The following is a 20545-nucleotide window of genomic DNA, read 5'->3' as shown; positions in this document are numbered from 1 at the left end:
TATTACATTTGCGATACGAATATAATCAAATATAGAAACATGCCTTCTATTGCTGGTCTTTTGTGTGCACGGCTCCCCTTACAAGCTGTGGGAATGTTTCATGTGAAAGGATTTCAAAGTGGGGCAATTGGACAGCTAAGCTTTTTAGAAAGCGGCTTTATCTGAGGACTTGCAAGGTGTCCTAAATTGGCAGAGCCTTGTGGTGTGCCCCATGCTTCTGTCTCGCATATACATGTTCATATTCCTCCCAAATTCTGAAATATCTAAATATTTTTTAGCTCTTTAAAATGTTATTTAAAAATACAGAATACTTCCCAAATTATTTTTCTAAATAAAGCTAAACTGTAGCTTATTGATTACTTTTATTTTAAATGATGCTTAGAGCTCTTCAGATTTACCTGTTTTGCTGGTGTAAGTCTTAATTCAACTGGGAGAGTGTCCCAATCTCAAATTGCACTAATGCACAGCAAAAGTACCTTCAACATAAACAAGGTCAGAATTGGTCCATAACACATGAACAGCACTTGGAAGTAATTGAATTAAAAGCCCCACAAAAGCATAAATGAGCATTTCTGTCTGCTGAGAATTGAAGTACCCCTTCTTTGGACGTTTCACAAATCTACTAAAAATCCTGCAGGACTCAAGTGGTCCTGCAAAATGCTACTCCACTGTGTACAGCGGAGTAAAATCTGAAATAATGAATTATTTTAAGTCTTCTTAAAATTATAGCAACATAAATATCAAAAGGATTAGCTATTTTCCAAGTCAATGTAAATATGTATTAGTCGGTGGCTTATTAGAGTGAAGCTGTTTATATTTTGTCACTTATATTTTTAATAGCATATTATTTCTAAAGAAGGAAGAAAAGGCTTTTCTTTCCGGTATTGCCAAAGACGCCTGATTGCAAAATTCAATCAATCCCAAAATTAAAATTAGGAGGCTGGATCAGCATGAAAGCAATTCTGTTATAAGTCAGCGTTAAGATGTTATTGATAGAAAAGCTAATGCAATACATTTTCCTCTGTCACACGTTTCTGGCCCAAAGCAATTTGCCAACTAGCTAACCACCTCAGCATAAACACCGGGGAGCCCCCGCTGGGTCCTGGAAATCCCACTTGTCTGCAAGTGCACAATATACAAGGCAAATCTCCATAAAGCTCGGTGCCACAGTTGAATACAAACACTCCTCAGGTCCTGCTGTGACTTGGCAAACCCCGCCGGACAGCTGGAAACTGAGAGGAAAGGAGCTGCTGCCAATAACGCCTTACAAGGGCTTGTCAGTGCAAAGTTTCCTGCAAACAGACAGCCACTGACATTATTATTTTGCCGGAGGATATTGATGTGATGTATAAGATATATAGGATGACACAGGCTTGCATTTGATATATATTTGACAGGTAAACACGGTAAAGCACAGCGCCTTTGCGATACGATCTCAGTGCTCGGGCGAAGGATTAAACCCTGAAAAAAAAAAAAAAGAGTCTGTCCCAACCTTACGTTTTTCCTACCATAATTCTGGAAATCAGATATTCCCCTAAACGTCTTTTTATTACGTGTATCAAAAAGATTTAGCATACTAAGGGTCATGAATGTGTATCTAACACCTCTGCAGCTGCAGTTTGCTGGAGCTAGATTGCATACAGTCACTCTTTCATTTTCTTCTTGGAACCACTTGCAATGAAGTGCTACCGGCGATCATTAAAAAAAGATTGCTCTTTTTATGTAGCTTGAATATACAAAATGGTACTTATCTGCATTCCAGTATAAAGAATGCTTGAAAGACAATTCAAAGATATAAATGAAACAGCTAAATTAGGGACTGGCGTACTCAGTCGTCACCAGTCTTTTTTTCTTACACCAGAATATTTAATGTAAAGAAGCTACATTTTCTAACTGTGAACAAAAGCCCAGCATTCTATATGTGTTATAATAAATTAATGCAATAAAAACAGGTACACTTATCCTGTAAAGAAGCTTATTAGCCAGACTGCTAGTGCTGCAAGATTTGGCATACAGTAAACACTACGGGGTTTTTTTTTGTTAGAATAATGAAGTACAGTTTATTCTTTTATACTATGCAGCACTTGGGGACCACATCCATTTACCAAAATAATACCAAATTAGTACTGCAAATATTGAAATCAGACCTTTCAGACTAACCAGTGGCCTAATTTTCTCTTCAATCTGCTCTTAATCTCAATTCATCAATAATACTGCCTTATTATAGGACTTTGACAGCGAGCTAGGGCTTTTGATAAATTATACATCTCAAGCCAGATTTAAAATTTGAAGCTCAAGTGCTAATTATCTGTACAGGCCTAGTTAATAACGAGATTTCTTGTTAAGTATCTGATCACAGCATGGGCATCATTTGTCAAGAACCTCAAGTCTACCTTGGAGACTAGCTCTTCGAATTCTCCCTTGCCTACCATATGTAAAATTGGGATCTTTGTTTCTATAATAACCTTTTATTAGGAAGCTGACATAATGATTAAGTTCGCTGTAGACACATACAATGAGTTAGACAATTACCCTTGCTGCTTTAAACTACTCAGGCTCCTAGCAAGACAAAATAATTAATATTGAATTTTAATTTGATGTGTTCCACATTTAAACCCCAATTTGCAAAGTACACCTGGAAGGCTGCCGCTGTTTCCTTGCAGTTTGTGCTGATGAAATAAAGGCTCCTGCAGTTTGAATGTAAAAGCACAGAAGGCATGATGCACCACAATCACTTCTCAGTGGAGCAAAGAATTTTCGAGCATTAATGGGAAAGGTAATTACCTAGGTCTAACTTTATAGCCTTTTCTCTAATGAAACTATAATCTCCCAGGCCTACATGGTTTAAGCATTTACATGATTTTAACGATTTCACTGCCATAACAGTTGTCACACGTGGTAATTTAGAAACTCGGTGCCTTAAAACAAAGATGCTAATTATATTTCTATATTTTTATTGTTGGAATAAAACCGGACTGTGCGAAGTGACAGAACCATAATAAAAACAACCATGCGCTGCGTTCCCTCAGCGCAAGGAGCCCGGGGAGGGGAGGAAGGGGGGGCATATTTGTTTGCAGGAAAAAAGGCGCCCGAGAGCTTTCACAACTGTACCTGTTAACTGTGCCAGGAGTTTTAATTCCCCAGAGCTTTGGCAGTGGGGCAAAGCGTGCAATAGGCTCCCAGGAGCTTTAGTCACCCTGACTTCAGGCAAAGCTCCCATTGCACCCACTTGTGTAGTCGCTCCCTTATTAAAATACAAATGGTTCTCAACCATAATCACCTAAGGAACATAGCATTTACCTATGGCATTGCCCTTGGAAGGTGGAGTCCTGGAGCCCATCCCCTGTACTAAACCACTGCTTTCCTACAAGTGTTACCACAGCCCTGGTGGCAAAGCTTCCACCACCACTAACAAATGTTTTCTCTCACCTATGGACAAACACGAGCCTGAAACGTGGGGAAATGGGCTTATTGCCTGAAGGGCTGGACGGAGCAGCCATTTGCAGGGTGTATCCTGTAGTGTGGGTCCCGCTTTTCAGAGGGGTGCCTCCTGTGTCTGCTGGGGTGGGACAGGGCTCCCGCCCAGCTCACATCATCCGATCTTTGCAGCTTTTGCAGCCTCCCCTCTGCACCTCTCTGCTGGCCTCTGCTTTCAATGCCCTGGGCGGTTTGGCCACCGCCTCAGCTCTGTGTCAGCCGTGCAGGCTGGCAGGGCTGTAACACCATTAGTGAAATCGGCTTTCCCAATGACCTCAGCTCCGGGGCTGGGACCCCAGCAACCATCCCGCCTTTACTCAGCTCTAGTAGGGCTGGATGGCTTCCTCCAGAGTTGGCTTTTGTCTATACTTGAAAACCTTGCAGCTCTAAGCGAGCTGAAGTCATGGCTGCTACCATTTCCAGGATAATCTATTTGATGTTCATCATCATGGCACAGCTGTATTTTCCAAAACCTGCTCGCATCCACTAGCTGTGGGCATCAGGTGCAATGTTTGGATGCATACCAAAATATGAACTTTCCAAAAAGGCAAGTGTGTTCATGCCTAATGCAGATACTTTCTGATTATTATCAGCTTATGGGCAACACACAATGATACATTTAAACAGAAAAATCAGAAGTCACTTTGCTGATAGGAAGGTGAGTCTCAATCTCATTTAGAGTGTCCTTAGGGTGTCAGAATTTTAAAACTATTCAGACATTTCATTTTTTTTCAGTTCTTTACTGGGATGAAAAGCCAAGGAGATAGAAAAGCATTCGTCAACCTTATTTTTCTGGCAGAGTCACTCCTACTGGTCCAAAAACATATGTCAAGACTGTAAGTAGTGTCTTTTGGATCACAAATTCCAGTGAAAGACAGTGTAAAAAAGACATCTGGTGGAACAATCTCAGAGAGGTAAGCTCTGAAAAATCCCCAGGGAGCAATGGGCCTGGAGGATAAAGCTGTCAACAAAGAAACATGGACAACTTATATATGGTGACCAAACACAGATTTCTACTTTGGCCCTTGTCACTAGTGTTTCTCTCTTTGCATTGATATGAGAAAGACCAGACAAGAGCCTTGCATGAAACTGTATCAGTCCTTTAATCCTGGGGAGGAAGACATCATTAGTCAGCGTTGCACCAAAGCAAGAAGCAGAGGAGCTACCAGGCTGGGGAGGGGCAAGCATGTAGTGCTGGGCTGTGGGGGTTTGTGGTTTTCTCTTTTTCTTTCCTTTAGGGAAAGGAAAAATTAAATTCACCTTCTCTGCTTCAGCTCCAGGAGGACACTGCAGACCAGAAGGAGATCATGTGGCATAACAACATGTGATGATGGCAGGTAAAAGGTTCTTTTGTCAAAAGCTTAAACTTATCAGTGTCTGTAGATCAGCATTTACCATTATATATAAATTCAGAAAGATAATTTTCCAATATTTAGGGATTTAAAAATCAAAAGGATTTAAAATTCAAAAGGATTTAAAATCCAAAGGTCCTCTCTAATCCACTGACAAGGAAAACTCTTTTTGTAACACTTACACAGTGACTTTTCAGCATACCCTAAGTGTTAAAACTGCTTTTCCTTCATTTGCATCAGCAACGGGGTAGACAGACTAACACGAGACATGGGCTGGTTACTGTCAGCTGCCTGTGTTTTTGTTGCCTATTCCATTAAGGAAGATTATTTGCTCATCTTCTTCGACTAACGAGCAAGGTACTTGAAGCTACCTTGCGTTTACAACAGGTAAAGGACACAATGAAGAAGATGGGAGAAATGAAGGTGTGGTGAGTTGTCACCAGCAATAGCCCGTGGTGTCCTGGAGCAGATCCCAAGGCAGCCAGGAGGTGCTTTAATACTGCAGGGACACATCTGGGGATCTGCTCCAAATCACCCTCGTGCCTGTGGCCCATGCCAGAGCAGCATCTCTCCCACCATGTGTCACCAGGCATGTGTCCCAGGAAACCCACAGGCACACATGCAGACAGACGTATTTAATTAACTTATCTACTGCTATGCACCCTGCGCTCATAACTCACTTCAGGTGTGTCCAGCAAGGCTGTTTATGGCAAGAAGGATTGCTGTGCCCACAGAGCTTCACAGAGCACAGCACATCCCCACTCATCTACTGCATGTGTTTAGTGATACCTTTTGTGTAACAGCACAAAATAGGTGACTCTGGAAAGGAGGGCAGCTGAACGACCCTCACATAGTGCAAGATTAAGGGCTACAAACTCCTGTAATTCCAACAAGTGACAGACTCCTGCACTTTCCTTACCAATTTGTTCACACCGGAAAGCCTTCACAAGCTGTGTTGCTCACCACAGGACAGGTCTTACACACAGGTCCCTGTGTTTCCAGCTCCTAAACTGGGCTGTATCATCAAGGAGGGAGGCCTGTTAGCCTCCTCATCTCTTAGCACTGTGAAGGAAGACATCAGGATGCTGGATACTCAGGGAGAAGCGCTAGGAAAATAAAGTGCTTTATCAGTTTCATCAGTAGATGACATTTTATCTTAGCAGATTGTTCTTTTTTTTCACTAGAAAGCATAGATTTGCAGTAACTGGCAGATGTTAGAAAAGATGAAATAAGAAGGTGTGTTATTAAGATGGTAAGCAGCGACAGGCGTCTTCCTTAGCTACTCCAGTATAGCCATTCACTACCCGTGTTGCCTAATTAGCCACCACCACTTACCCCAGGGAGGGGAAGCCCTGAGAGCTGCTGCTCTCCTGCTCCTCCTCCTCAGTATGACAAACAAAAGCAGCCAAAGCAGCTGTTCTGAGCCACTGGCTCCTTCAAAGGTGAGGACAGAATGATCTGTTTCTGCTCCTTACTTACTCCTGGATTATATATAATATAATTTATATTATATTATATATATATAAAATTTCCTCTCTAGTCTAAAACATCTTGACTACCATTGCTACTGCGTACTTTAAGCAATAGATTCCTGCCTTTTGAAGATACTTTGGAAACCTCATGCATCATGGCGTAAAAAATTATGAAAGTTTATTAGTAGATTCCTGAGTGTGTCTTTCTATAGGTTTTATAGAAAGAAAAAAATACAATTCTATTAACATTGAAATTCAGAATGAGTTATTCAGATTAGGAAATTTCTAAAAAAAGTTTCTCAATAGTTTTAGAAGGGAGTCCTTTCAGGGTTCCCATCACAATTAAAAATTTCTTCCCAGCCACAGATCTTGCTGAACTGAAAGTCAAAATCAGCATTTTTTGGCATGTGTAAATGATGTAATACTCAGGCTCAAGATGTTAGATGTAAAACAACACTGGCATAAGGTCAGTTTTAACTGCATGGAAAAATAGTAGAATTTCAACACAGTGCAGCAATATATAAAATTCACAAATGTTTACTAATGCACACAGGCAACACAAATCAAACATCCTTTTTTTTCTTGAGACATACATTGTTTTTTTCAGACATCATATTACCGTGCAATAAAAAAGCCCAAATCACTTATCAAAAATACTGCCAATGAAAAAATAGGATTGCCACTTTGCTGGTGGTCTTAGCAGATAAAGCAAAATTGCCACTATACATCATCCTTAAAAGAAAGACAATACCAAAGGGGAAGCTGCCAGAAGGTGCCATTTTCAGATGTCAAGATAAGGGATGGACGTGTGAATTAATGCAAGACTTGTTGCATGTTGTCTGTAACAGGCAACCTGGTGCCCTGCTAAAGCAGACAGCGATGCTTGCGCTTGGATGCATTTCTAGGGTGTATAACTGAAGGAACCTAAGAGAAACTTAAGGAAACAAATACTAGTCTTCAGAATGTTTCTGGAGGCGACTGCTTTGGGTTCTTGATGGTGCTGTAAGCCGTCCTTTTGGAGCTGTATGGAGAAACAATGCAGAGATGGGATCCTGGGGGAAGAAAATCCATCGGAAAAATCCATTAACCCTAAGGGCATAAATCGAGAAGCCACCTTTGGCCTTCCTGGGACAAGGGCTTCTCGGAAAGAATCACTGGTGTCCATGTTGTGAAAAGGCTGTGTAAGTACCATATTTCAGATACTGAGAATGACAATGTTAATGACATTATGCAGAACAACACGGTTAGTGGGCACTGCAAGAAATATTGACCATATTAAATGGTCATATTAACATGACCATGTTAACAGTAATGCTAAGAACTACAGTGATTGTAGGGGCAGGTAAGTGTTTCATCAGCAAAATGAGTGACCACCAGGGCAGGGGCAGGTTTTGGCACATAAAGAGGCACAGTTTTGAAGCTTTTTTTTGGTGTTATGTGTGATTGTGGTAAGTGTCAAGATTACAAGGATTGGTTGTCTACAAAGCTAGCTATACTCTTGGGAGCAAGCAAAGGACCGTTGGGGAATCTGTGATGCAGGCTTAGGTTTCCCTGGGCTAGCATGTAATGTCCTTCTGAATCTATCTGTATGTGGGACTTAAATACATTAACCAAGACTATCTAAAACCTCACCTGTGTTTAAGGGTAGATTTGCACCTATTTTGGACTTCTGAAAATGGATGAAAATTAATCAATTTCTTTTTGACAGAAAAATATGCTTAGCTGAGTGTCTCAGAAATTAAAAATTAATGTTCTTCTGGCCACAAACTTTTCAGAAAAGTTACTCTCCAGCAACCTAAAGCCTCTTGAATGTGTCATTCTTAGGCTGAAGAGCGTGTCTATGCTGCTTTGCTTTCCTATATCTCTAACTCATTATGTTTTCACATTGCGTGTCCTTTCACTGCCAGAACTGTATTTTTGGCACAGCTGCCAGCTGGTCGCTTTGCTCTGGAGACTCCTCACAGCAGCTCTACCAGAACATGGAATCTCCTTAAGTTCTCTGTGTACCTTGTCTTATTTAGACAGATGAAGGGTCCAGAGCAGAGGTGTCTGAAAACAGGATGCCTTGGTACTCCATAGCTCAGAGCTGCTCATGCACCCTCCGCTGTGTCCTCAGACCACTGCAGAGCCAGCAGGGACAGGTGAGGGTAAAGCAATATAACTGCAAAATCAGTTCAGCCATTTTCCTGCAAACAGTGAAGGCTGTCGTCCCTACAAAGCCTTTATATTCTAAAAAAAAAATCTAAAGAATTTACATCTGCTCCCTGACACAAGTATAAATCCAGAAAACTCTGATACTGGGAGCTGGGAATGAGGCATCTGTGTGGCACTGGGATGCCTGTGTCTATGCTGAGACAACTGAAAGCAGAATTTAAATGCTAGTTGTATTCCTTCACCTCTAACATGACCATGCTTGAGTTGGCCCTAAAGATTGTTTTAAGAAGAGTGTTGTAGTGCTAAACATATTTTACTGTTAAATCTTTAACTGAATTTTCACTGGTCATGTAAAAAGCCAGAGTAATACCGGAGTTACATTTCTACTGACTTACACTCTTCACAAATGAAAGAAGGTGAGACGACTTGCTAACTGGTGCAGTAATTAATCTTCAAGAGGGTAGGAGATACAACATTAAATTGGAGCTCAGGTTACAGGGATGAAATAAATGAACAAGTTCAGTGTCTCTAATATCTTACCACTTATTCCACAAGCTGTCTAAGTACATCAAGAGATTTAATTAATGCTGAGATTCCCTGATCAGTTGCAGAAAAAAGACAAAACACAGTGTATGGCAAAAGAGTCCTAATCAGACTGACCTGCTACGTGGTACCAGAATTATCGGTGTACCCTACATGCACATTGCAGATGATGTACAATCTCTGCGTCAGACTCTGCTGAAATTCAGACCTACACTGCAAGTCCCCCTACTCAGAAGGGCATTTAGAACAACCTGAGAAGACCTTAACTGATCAATTTGTCAAGGAGAAAATTTTCACTGTTAAACTTTAAATGGAAAAGGAGTTTCTTCGAAAAGGCAAGACTCTTCCATCATGTACAAGCTCTTTTTACAGATTAGCTAACATTTCTGGGCTGCCCACCCACTTCCCCAGTACAAACCCTGCCGAGGACAAGCCCTACAGTTCAAGGCCCTGTGGAGGAATGAATGAAGCTTGAAACTGCTCCAGGTGGGAAATGAGAACCTTCTTCCCCTTCATCTGACTAGACAGACAGGTTTGCTCCTTCTGGAGCCAACAGCTCAGCAGGGAGCTGTGCCTCACAGGGTCTGTATCCGTCCTGCCCCAGGTGCAGCTGCCAGAGCACCACAGGAGCAGCAGGGTCAGGCCTGGCATGGGGCAGCACCTTGAGGTTCTGCTTTAATTACTTGCTCTTTTGACTTCTGCACAAGAACGGAAGCATTTTTTTTGGAAAGGGGAGAGAAATCACAGTGTGCTGGGGAGTTTAAGTGGGGCATGGTTTAATTTAATAATTTAATTCTCTTTTCTCCAGATAGCAGCTGGGCTTTGTATCCCAACTAATTTAGGTAGGAAGCTTGTTTTTATTCCATTAACTTGCAGCATGGATGTCACCAGCCATAGCTGATAGCAGTGACCACTGCCAGAAAGTCATCAACACTTTTATGTTTGTAGGTTCACAGTACTCCTTATTATGCCTACAAAACATATAGCAGTGGATCTGCACAATTTATTCTAGAGCGGAAGCTACTTAATGCTCCACTATGTTAAAAATGCAAAAGTGAAAAAACTGATCTTGCCTCCATCGCTCAGATAGCAGCCGTCACTGGGGAAGGACCGAATCCAGAGCCTGTGACAGTGTTTTCTGATGAGCTATTGGCACATTAGAGACTTACCATGTTGACCTGGGGAGGAGCACACCTGTTCAGTCAACCCGTGTGCATGATAACGTATGATAATCGTGCATCAGTGCTTCTGGGGACTCTGTCTTTACACCCAGACTACCGAGAGATCATGCCATCTATAACGCCTACATGAGTAGGCAGGGTTCTAGTCGTTGAATAATGTTGGAGCTTGTTTGTTACTCTTTTCACATGCTCAGATTGGCAAGAAGTTGACAAGATCTTGATCTAAATTCTCATTGATCGTTTGATTTCAGAAGAGCTGTAACACTCTGCAGTAGCTACGAATTTGGCCAGTTTTCTATATCATGTTGGTTGTTTAAGGACCAAGCAGAATATTGTTTTTTCTTTAGAGGTTGATAAGTTCAGTCCTCAGAAGAAGCTGTTGACTACCATTAGTAGTGGGTTCATTTGTTCTCTGCTGGACACTGCCAGCCAGCAGGGGTTTAGGCTGTTGTGCAGCTCCCAGCTCAATTATTTCTCAGGGCTCTTTGTTTAATATAATGGGGTCAAATTCAGACTGTAGGTGGTTGATGATTTCTGGTCCAATTTACAATAGCCTGTCTGCAAGCCCACCTTGAATCCAGTTAATCTCTTTTGTGAAATAAAGTGAAAACTCTGTGAAGTGTTCAGTGTTTTGGTCCAATATTTAGTTTGTATTATGTAAGCTCATTAGCAATTTTTCCTGTTCAGAGTGACTATGACATATTTATGCAGCTGTCTTGATAGAGGAATTATTTTTATTTCCCATATTGTAATGCACTGCAGTGGGAAGTCTTTCTGCTGAAAAATGAAATGAAGCAATAAAAATAGGTTTAGTACTACCAGTATCTGCCATTAACTGGTTTGCGAACCTCAAGTTTGCAACTAATCAAATATTCCTGATCACTGTTAAGAGTGTGATTTTGTCTTTAGGAGGCCACAGTACTCTGGTTTGTCAATATATAGGCATTGTAGCTGACCATTTGGCCCTTTACAGTGGGTATTAAGTTGCCACCTTGGCTCACTCACAAACACTGAAAAGGACTAAGGGCTGAAGGACCCAACAAGTTCTGGAACGTTACGGTGGGACGTAGGTGTGATGCTTGCCTTGGGAATCACGCAGAAAGCTCTGGGGATTCAAGGACCTTTGTGAAATAAACTGCTGCATTTATTTTCATGTTTTATGGGAGGGCTGAAACAAAAGGCCTCAATCTCACGCTGTCTAAACAGAGTAGCGATGAGACTAATTATCTTCTTCTGGATTAAGGCTCTAATCCAGACTGTACGGTACAGAGATCCAGACAACACTTGACATTTCATTATTTTTACAATGAGGCAAATAGATAAAATATTAGGAAAGCCTTAGCAATGATAATCCAGAATGCAGGGTACAGTCCCGTATCAGGCTATTTCTACTAGGAGATAAAGTGAGTCATCTGGACCTGATGTAGTGTGTTAGAAATCTTAGTTTTGCTGAAACAACAACTACGGAGATAATGTATAGTAGATTTTATGTATAGTCCTGGTGGTAGACATAACCACCTGCTTGCAAAGAAGAAGTAAGACTTTGCAGTTTTCTGGTATATAGCACCTTTTCCTCTTAAACAAGTGTTTTTCCTTCTATAGCAGTCGACGTAGCAAAGACAACACTGTACCAGAGAAGTATCTTTGTTTAATCTGAACTGTGTGTCATATTACTCTATATTGCATTCACTTCAGTCCATGCATGTTTGTTTCTTTGATGCCTATGCAGATCTGAGCACTTGCTATTTATTTTTGTGCAGGAGAAAGTGGCTGATGTTTTGCTTATATTGCAATTGTCTGATTTTACTTGCTTACGAATAGAGAAGCTTCATTTTAACAGTTGTATCAGGATTTTTGCAACATAGGGATGCTTTTCAAATATAAAAAAAAGTTACCAGAGTGATTTAAAATGTAAAATAATGTAAGTATAGCATTCTAAATATATTTGCTTTTGTGATAGAATAAAATAAGCTCCATTTGCTAATTCCACAGTTGGTGGAAAAAGATAGAAAAAAATTTCCCTTTATTTCCCTTTGTAGATAAAGACATGAGTGCTGATTCTTTGCTCATGAGATAAACCTTCTTTGTGGCAGTAATAGATGCAACTTGCAAACAGGAGAAGAGGTAAGTAGCAAAAAACCACAAAACTTACTATTCAGAAGCAAAACTAAAATAGATATTTTATCTCTGAAAGTTATCTCACTATTGAGTAAATAAGATGTCAAAACTAACTGTACTCCTGGGTTGGTTTCTGTTCAGTTCTTTCTCAGGAAAATTTAATAAAAAGGTGAAACTGAATAACGACTATGAGCACGTGAACAGATTCTTTAAGCTGCCACAGGTCAGTGAGCTTGGAAAGGCACCACAGAAGTTTCTAGGCAGCTCTATATTTAACATTTATATTTTATGTCTTAATTTTCTTAATTTCTTATCTTTATTGTTATCCTTATTCCTTATTTCTACAGTTCTATTTTGAGCATTTGTATTTGACTTCAGTTCTAAAAACTTTCAGAATTTTGAATAAACAATGAATATTTCCTTCCTTTTTCTTCTTTTTTTTTTTTTTTTTTTAGTTTTTTTCTGCCCAGAAAAACCTGACTTCGATACCAAAAAAACAAAACAAAACAAAAAAACAAAAAACAAACAAAAAAAACCTGCAGAAACTCAAAAAAAATAAAAACAAAAAAAAAACACAAAAAAAACTCGACGATTCTTTCAGCTTTATTAACATTTTCCATTGTTTCTTGCGATTTGTGTCTCGTTCTTTGTAGTATTGATGATAACGAACATTTGATAATGAATTTTTTTTTTTTTTTTTTTTTTTTTTTTAGATGAGCATCCTTTTGTTGTCCTTTCACTCTGTTCCGGTTCCAGCTGCTAATACACAAGTAATAGAATCCAGTCTTAAGAAAAAATGAGACCCTGAAGGTAAAAAGCCTGAAAAGTTCAATACGGAACTGTGAATAAAATGTATTGAACTAGGAGCCCAGTTAAGGTTTTGGTGAAGCTTCTCATGTAAATGTTAGTTAACAGAACATCAGCAAAAGAATGAGTAAGAAACTGGTTAAACAGTAGATATTTAGCTGAGCTGAGTGGGAAAGGTATTGGAAAAACAGTACTGGTTCAAAGCCTCATCAAATCTAAGGAGTTGAAAAAATGTTTTCATTATTACTATGACATGAAACAGATGTGTTAATGAACTCTGCAGGTGATGCAAATTTGAAAGGCACTGATGGTTTGTATCAGGTCTGGAATATTATATAGTCAGAACCTAAGGAATAAAAAGTTTGAAATTTAACAAAACCAAATGCAACATTAAAAAGAACTCTGGCTGCAATCTGGAATTTCATCAGAAACATCAGAAGAAGTGAAAGTCATCCTTTAATCAGTGAGCACATACAACTCCAAGCCACCAATGCAATTGATCAGAGACCTGGCTTCAGAACCCTCCTGAGTGATGCTTTCTTCATTGAACATTTTGATTAAATTGCAGTAACACCTTTTCCTTGGGTGCATCTTCAGCTCCTATCAGAAAGCAAAACTGACCACTGAGCTCAGTATCCAGAAATGATTGTCAAAACTCTTCCATTTGCACACTGTGGTATTAACTTTCTGCAGACTTGCAGTCTCACAAATGCAGTTCTTGAGATATCAGTTTTACCTTTTTGATCCTCTATTTACACATTTTTGCAAAGAAAAGAGGGTTTTCCTGACTCCTAGACCTCAGCATGCTTTTCATGAATGCTTAGGCAAACTATCTGCAAGCATGAAATGGTTGAGGAAGGAAAGGGGAAGGAAAATGGTTGCCATTAGGAAGGATGAAGTGTCACTCTTTTGCTGGTTTTATCAATAGGTACCCACGAGCTCCCAGACCTGTGCTGCCCAGAGCTGTTCCTGGCAGGCATCTAAGAATGGAACTCTGTGGTTGGACACTGTGGTTTTCAGACTGGAGTAGAAGACATTTCCCTGAGATTTCATGTCTTTTCCACTGGTTTCTTTCTAGCTCATTTGAAAAAGTGGCAATGTAAAAGTGCCAGAGAAGTTCTTGGTTCTCTAGGGCAACTCTGGAGATAATAGGCTGCACAAGGTACCTTCAGCTTAGTAAAGCCTTTATGCTGCTTAGCTGCTGGGTATCCCCTTAGAGGAACAAGAGAAAGATGATATATCATCTGTTTGTTTTTTTTTTTTTTAATTGTCAGTCACTAAAAAAAAAAAAATAGAAAAAAACCCTGTTGTCCATCTGAAGCACTTTGTATGCATGAGTCACCCTTCAGGCACCTGGTGGAGATAAACTTCTCAACTGTCAGAAAAACTGCTGGACCTTTTGGTACAAAAGATCATCCTCTTAAGGATACTTAATGGCTGGGTAGCAGTCTCCTGTGTGAATGTATCCGAGTAATTATAGCTTAAAGTTATACTAATCACTCCTAATAGAGATGGACTGTTCCTCCTGCTGTGTCCCTCACTGCTCCCAGATGAGAACTATCTCAACAATTTGGGATTAGCAAAACCACTTGTTATACTATTAGCTTCATAACTTTATTAACATCTTTGATTATTGAACAGATGGATGAATCTTAATCATTCTTTAATGGAAGATTAAATAGCTTAAATTATATCAATCATATTTAAGTCTTTACTTAATAAAACAACAATTTAAGTTGGGTCATCAGTAGGGTTTGAACCCAGGGCCTTAGATTAGCAGCCAAGACTTCCTCCATTAAAAGAGTAAACCCATTAGCTGCTTGCAGTTGTACACTTACATCTATGTACATTGGCCATTAAAATATATGACACACGCTGTGCCAGTGGATTACACATTGAATTTTGAGATTAAGAATTCCTAGGTTCCTTTTGTGCCTCTCAGAAGGAGTTTTGCCCCCTGAATAGAGTAGGCAATGAGAAATGGGTCAGCTGGTGACAGTGTTCAGTTATATTTTTACATAAAGCTTGTATAAATGCTCAGGTATCAAACAACTTTATTAAAATATCTGGTTCCATTACCTTTGGTTCAGAGACACGTAAGAGTCAAACATGCATATTTGGTGTATGCACTTTGAGATCCAGACAAAAAAGAGAGTTCTTGAAAAGTCATTATGAGCAGAATATAACTATAAGAACACAGTAAAAACTGTGGGGATTGATTACAGTATACTTTTTGTCATCTACTTCAGGTAAACTGCCTCACTGTAAACAAAAGTTTTCAGAGTTGTTTTTTTTCCCTCTACATCATTTTTGCTGTGCTACCTGAATGTTAGGTAACCTCAGATACTCTTTGTGACCTCCCCTGGGGTCAAGACTGGTTTGCACTGACCCAGAATCCCACCTGCGCCTTATTAAAGCCCTTTATCTGCCACCTTATCAGTCGCCTTACTAGAGGTAACACACCAAACTTTACTGAAGGTGACAAATGACACCACTGACTGGAGATAAGATGTAATATTCTCTGAATATTTAAAGAAAGATCCAGTGTAGAGTGGTTCAACAAATGTCATGTGAAAAAGAGGTCTTCAATCCTAGGTATAAATTTGAATGCAGTATGTTTACAGTGCCAGTCTACAGCAAGCTTTGATTTCGTGACTGCATGCAGAGAATTGATATGTTCATTTTTGTAAATAATGTTGGATTAGCAGAAAACCCGTGAATGTTGCTTGACAGTGGTAACTCAGAGCTGCAAATCCAAGACAGAAGGTGAAGTATGGTAAATTCAAGATCAGCCACTGATACGGAGTTTGAGAATACCACCTCCAAAAGCAAAAGACCCAAGAGCACACTGAGGAATGTGTTTGGCCCCAGTTTAGTGGGAACAGAAACTACAAATTTCTCATCACAAACACTTCCTGTGGCATCGTTTGGCTTCCTTCAGGGGGGTTTAAAAACAGGTCGAGCTCTAGCTAGCTTTGGAAAATTCACAATAAAAGGTACAATTGCAAAGTAGCTCCATAGCTGTGTATTAAGTGTTATAATTCTGCAAACTTTGCAAGTTTGCCCATCAGTCTTCCTCCAAACTTTACATACATAGTAAAGATTAAAATTTTATTTGGAGATGTCATTTCACTTTACTGCAAATCAGTACATCAGCTCTTCTGTAAGTGCACTCAGTTGCTCCCTGAAGAGAGAGAGAAACTTAGCAGTGGTATATATATATTTCCTGCTCATTACACTGTAAAAACCCTTGGAGAACTGATAAATTGATTAGCACAAGTCAGAAGTGCATCTTTGTCTTGATCAATACATTTGTGTGTTGTGGACTTGCTAATGGCAAGTGTCAGAGTGCCCACCTGTTTGAAATAATTGCAGGATACAAGCATTAACCTATTGAAAGAGCACATTTATTGGGCACAAAGAAAAATTTATGATCTTCAACTATACAGTCTGTGCAATAACACTGACTGCCAAGTAGAGTAGAGATAGTTCAGCTGTATTAAAATAGCAGGTAAATCTGGAGTCTGGGGTTTGCTCCAGGTATTTAAAGACCTGAGCAGAGCATAATGAAGGAACAGATGTACCACTTCAAGCCAGTATGGTACATGAGTAGCCTCAGAGGAGCGTTGGAACACAAAATAAAAAAAGATACAACTCTGATCAAAAATATATATTTAAAGGTTCAGAAAATAGCACGACTGTTTACAGAGTCTGTACGGAGTCTTCAAGGTCTGATATAGGTGTACTGTAGCTGTAATTCATGTCACTCCCTGAGGATAAGGTACTTTTTTATGCTCTTGTAAATTATTTTATATCTTAAAATATCTTTTCCAGGTGAACTGAAACACCTAGCAGGTTGCTTTTAAGTACTCTGATATTTCTGACTGGCTGTGTTTTTCATTTTAAGCTCACAAAATGGAGGAGGAACTCCCTGTTTTGTGAATCCTATAAACAAGTAGGTAGAAAGTTCTCAGTTGAGATTAAGTTAGGTTGCCTTGTTAGCATGCAGGAATTAAATATTTCCCAAGAAAGCACCTAGCTGCCACAGTAAGCTTATTCTAAAATAAGCTGCTTTCAGTATTTGCTGCTGCTGCTATTCTGCTCCAAATGGCATATTTCCCTACTCAGCAGGAGATAAGTATTGTCTGGTGGTTCCATATCTCACCTGGTAGAGGTTATGTCTAACTTCTGGTACTCCAAGGCACAAATAAGCATGACTTTCTAAGCAGAACAGAGGAGACTCAGAACAGCCAAACTGCAGAGAGACCTGTACCAGACCTGCCCACTCGTCTTTCTTAGAGGAGACAAGAGATGTCTGAATATGTCCTGATGTATGGAGATGGAAAGGGGGTAACAGAACCATAGAAAAGTTTGAGTTGGACAGGACCTTTGAAGGCCTTCTAGTTCAACCCCCCTGCAATAAGCAGGAACATCTTCAACTAGAGCAGGTTGATTAGAGCCCTGACCAACCTGACCTTGAATGTTTCCAGGGATAGAGTATCTACCACCTCTCTGGGAAACTTGTTGCAGTGTTTCACCACCCTCACAGTTACGAATTTCTTCCTTATATCTAGTGTAAATCTTCCTCTTTCAGTTTAAAACCATTACCCGTTGTCCTATCACAACAAGTCCTACTAAAAAGTCTGTCCCCATCTTTCCTATAAGCCCCCTTTAAGGACAAAAGGCTGCAAAAGGGTATTTGAGATTGTTTTCTGAAACCTCAAAACATTGAGGTTTTGTAGTAGTTACGTGGAGATGGAGTTAACACCTGGGCTTGGGAGGAACCTTCTTAATTATAGGTTAAGAGCTGACACCTGAATTCAGACCCAGCACCTTGATTTATTCCTTGAAATAAGACCAAATGGGTAACAGTAGCCCAAAAAGCTCATAGAAGAGAAGTTAGTGGAGTGACTGTTCCTCATATTAAAGTAAGAAAACAGTGATCAGGAAGTGTAATATTGAGTTTTTCCTCCTTGTTTTCTGTAGTGCTGAGCTTGCAGGAGAGAGAATGTGCACTTCTCAGGTATCTTGGAAGTGCTTTTAAGTGTTTTGAACACATCTGCTAGGCTCTGAAAATGCTTTAATTACTAAAGGCTAAGGCTCGTATGGGTTGGGTTTTTTTTGTTTTTAACTTCTACAGGTAATCTGATAGTCTTTTCTGTTCTCTGTAGTTTCCTATAGTCACACTGAAGTTAGCTGTATAAATAACAGAAATTTACTCACCCTAATGTATCTTTTAAAATAATATCAGAGCATGAGGTACTATTGCTGTAACATAGAAAATAAATGTAATGCCATTGTTAACAGCATGTAGTGCTCCTGCAATCCACAAAGGTACAGAAAAGTAAGATGGAGTTTAAAGAATGATTAAAGGGGAGCACTGAATTAATAGAGCAGCAAGTGACCTCTTTACCCTGTAGTTTTGCTGTTTATATGAGAAGTCCTTTAAATACTGGTGTTAACCTAGCTCTGTTTTCACTAGCTGTAGGCTAATACATTTGTTACTAGGCAAAAGCCATCCTTTTTGGAGCGCTGTGGCAAGTGTCGGTGCAAATTGAAAAGAACCCTTTGGGACTTGTTCTCAGTACAACTGGCTCTCGTGGTAAAATGGAGAGGCAGCCTTTAATTAAATGTAAAAATGTTTCAGGAAGGTAGTGATAAGTAGCCCAAAGCAACCATGTTCTGGGCTTCGCTGCTGAGCTGGATCGACCCTCTGATACGTGCTGAAAGGAACTCGTGTGAATCCAAGAGGAGCAGTGCAAGGTAAGACATTGGTGACACAGGTTCTGGGAGAGCATTTAAGATCCACTGATTTGTCTGAGGACTCGGTCTGGTGAAATATTCAGCTCTTGTCTTCAGGCTTTCCATAGTAACATATCTAATACAGAAACTGTAATAGTGACTTAGTACGCAGTTGTTAATATGAAATTCAATGCTTCCGTTTGGATACTCAGCTTTACAGTAATGAGTAGCATTTTAGATGGGAGCTATGCTGGCCGGGTGGATGCAGAGTCTGTCATGCATCTTTTGTATCTCAGCAGTTATCACAAACTCATAAAACCCCCTCTGGTTATGGCAGGTAGAAAGCTCTGAGTTGAGATGGTAGGATTTTAGATGTGGTATTTAGTTACAATAGGCCCACCTTTTCGTTGGCTAGGAGGAGATGGCTGTTCGCTTTGTCATATTCACGTCCTTCCTTCAGTTGCAGTTCTCTGGTTGCTTCTACAGTTTAGTCTGTGCAAATAGGTACAGGTAGTGCTTGGTGAAGACACCAGCAGACCAAGCTTGGGAGGCAGTTAAGTATCCAGAGAGATTTAGATCACAATCCAGTCTTGGACAAAGCACAATGTCAAGCACTGAGATACCAGTTTCACTGGTGTCTCTGGGTGACACCCACCCAACCCAGGGAGAAGGCAGCCCAGGGGCACAGCCTCTGCAGCCTGAAGGAGGAAAGGGTACTCGCAGCCTGTTCTCAAATGCCCAGGAAGGCATTCCCTTCTTGATGAGCACCAGGCATAGAAAAGCCAGTTGTAAGTGATGGAACTTCTATGCAGGTATCTATACCCTTCATATTTACACTGTTTGCCTGCAGTACTTAGCTGCTCATAGATACCTGAAATCAGTGTACGAAATCGGAAGTTGACGATGTACGGTGAATTTGACCCTTTTTCAGCCTGTACCATGAAACAGAATCATCCATTACGTTATATTTGATTGCATTTTCATACATACCTTTTACAGAAAACCCAAATTACACTGGAAGGGTTCTTCCTAAGAACCAAGACAACTTTTCAATGTACTTTTATTTTTGCTTTTATTCTGTTCACTCTGTGGGTCCCTGTCAGTTTGCTTGATGTTCACCTCCCAAACTGAGTAAGGAATCATTGCCATAGGGATTTTATAGCATTAGAACTTATTACTGGTAATTTATTCATATTCAGATCTGACCCTTTTGGGACATGCCCTATGTAATAGAATCTTTCATTACATTATCTTTCATAATTTTTACATGGAACCCCAGTCCCACTGGATGGATGTTTCCCAAGTACTGAGAGAAGTGCTTAATGAAGGAACCGTTGCCATAGAGGTTTTACAGAGTTACAGCTTTCTATTGTTAATGTATTCAGCTTGGAAATTGTGTTTATACTGTACATGCAGATAGGCAAGCTAAAAAAGGGAGATTAAATCTCAATTAATTCTGGACACTTCTGAAACATTCTTTGGGAAAACAAAGTGCATTTATCTAAGCAAACTGAGACTGTATTTAAAGCACTGTTTGAGTGTTAGTTATTTAACATGCAAGACACCTCTAAAGGACAGGTTCATAAGCTTTATTTTTGTCGATTTATAGATAAGAGTATGAAGAAAGCACTAAATGACACACTGAGAAGAACACAAAAAACATACAACAAAAAACCCCATCTAATTCAAACTTGGGGCT

At 39.9% G+C, this 20545-nt stretch overlaps 1 long non-coding RNA gene across 1 annotated transcript; it reads left to right on the top strand.

Moving 5' to 3' along the window:
• Window positions 1-4683: 4683 nt before the first annotated feature.
• LOC106895128 lies at window positions 4684-13196 on the top strand. The gene is made up of 3 exons (XR_001413362.1): window positions 4684-4814; window positions 12219-12303; window positions 13011-13196. It is a non-coding gene; the product is annotated as an uncharacterized LOC106895128 (long non-coding RNA).
• Window positions 13197-20545: the final 7349 nt, after the last annotated feature.

This window comes from Calidris pugnax, unplaced genomic scaffold (genome assembly GCF_001431845.1).
Source record: "Calidris pugnax isolate Ruff unplaced genomic scaffold, ASM143184v1 scaffold103, whole genome shotgun sequence".
In the NCBI taxonomy this organism is placed as follows: domain Eukaryota; kingdom Metazoa; phylum Chordata; class Aves; order Charadriiformes; family Scolopacidae; genus Calidris; species Calidris pugnax.
Note: the sequence above shows the minus strand (reverse complement) of the source record. Positions and strands in the feature narration are given on the sequence as shown.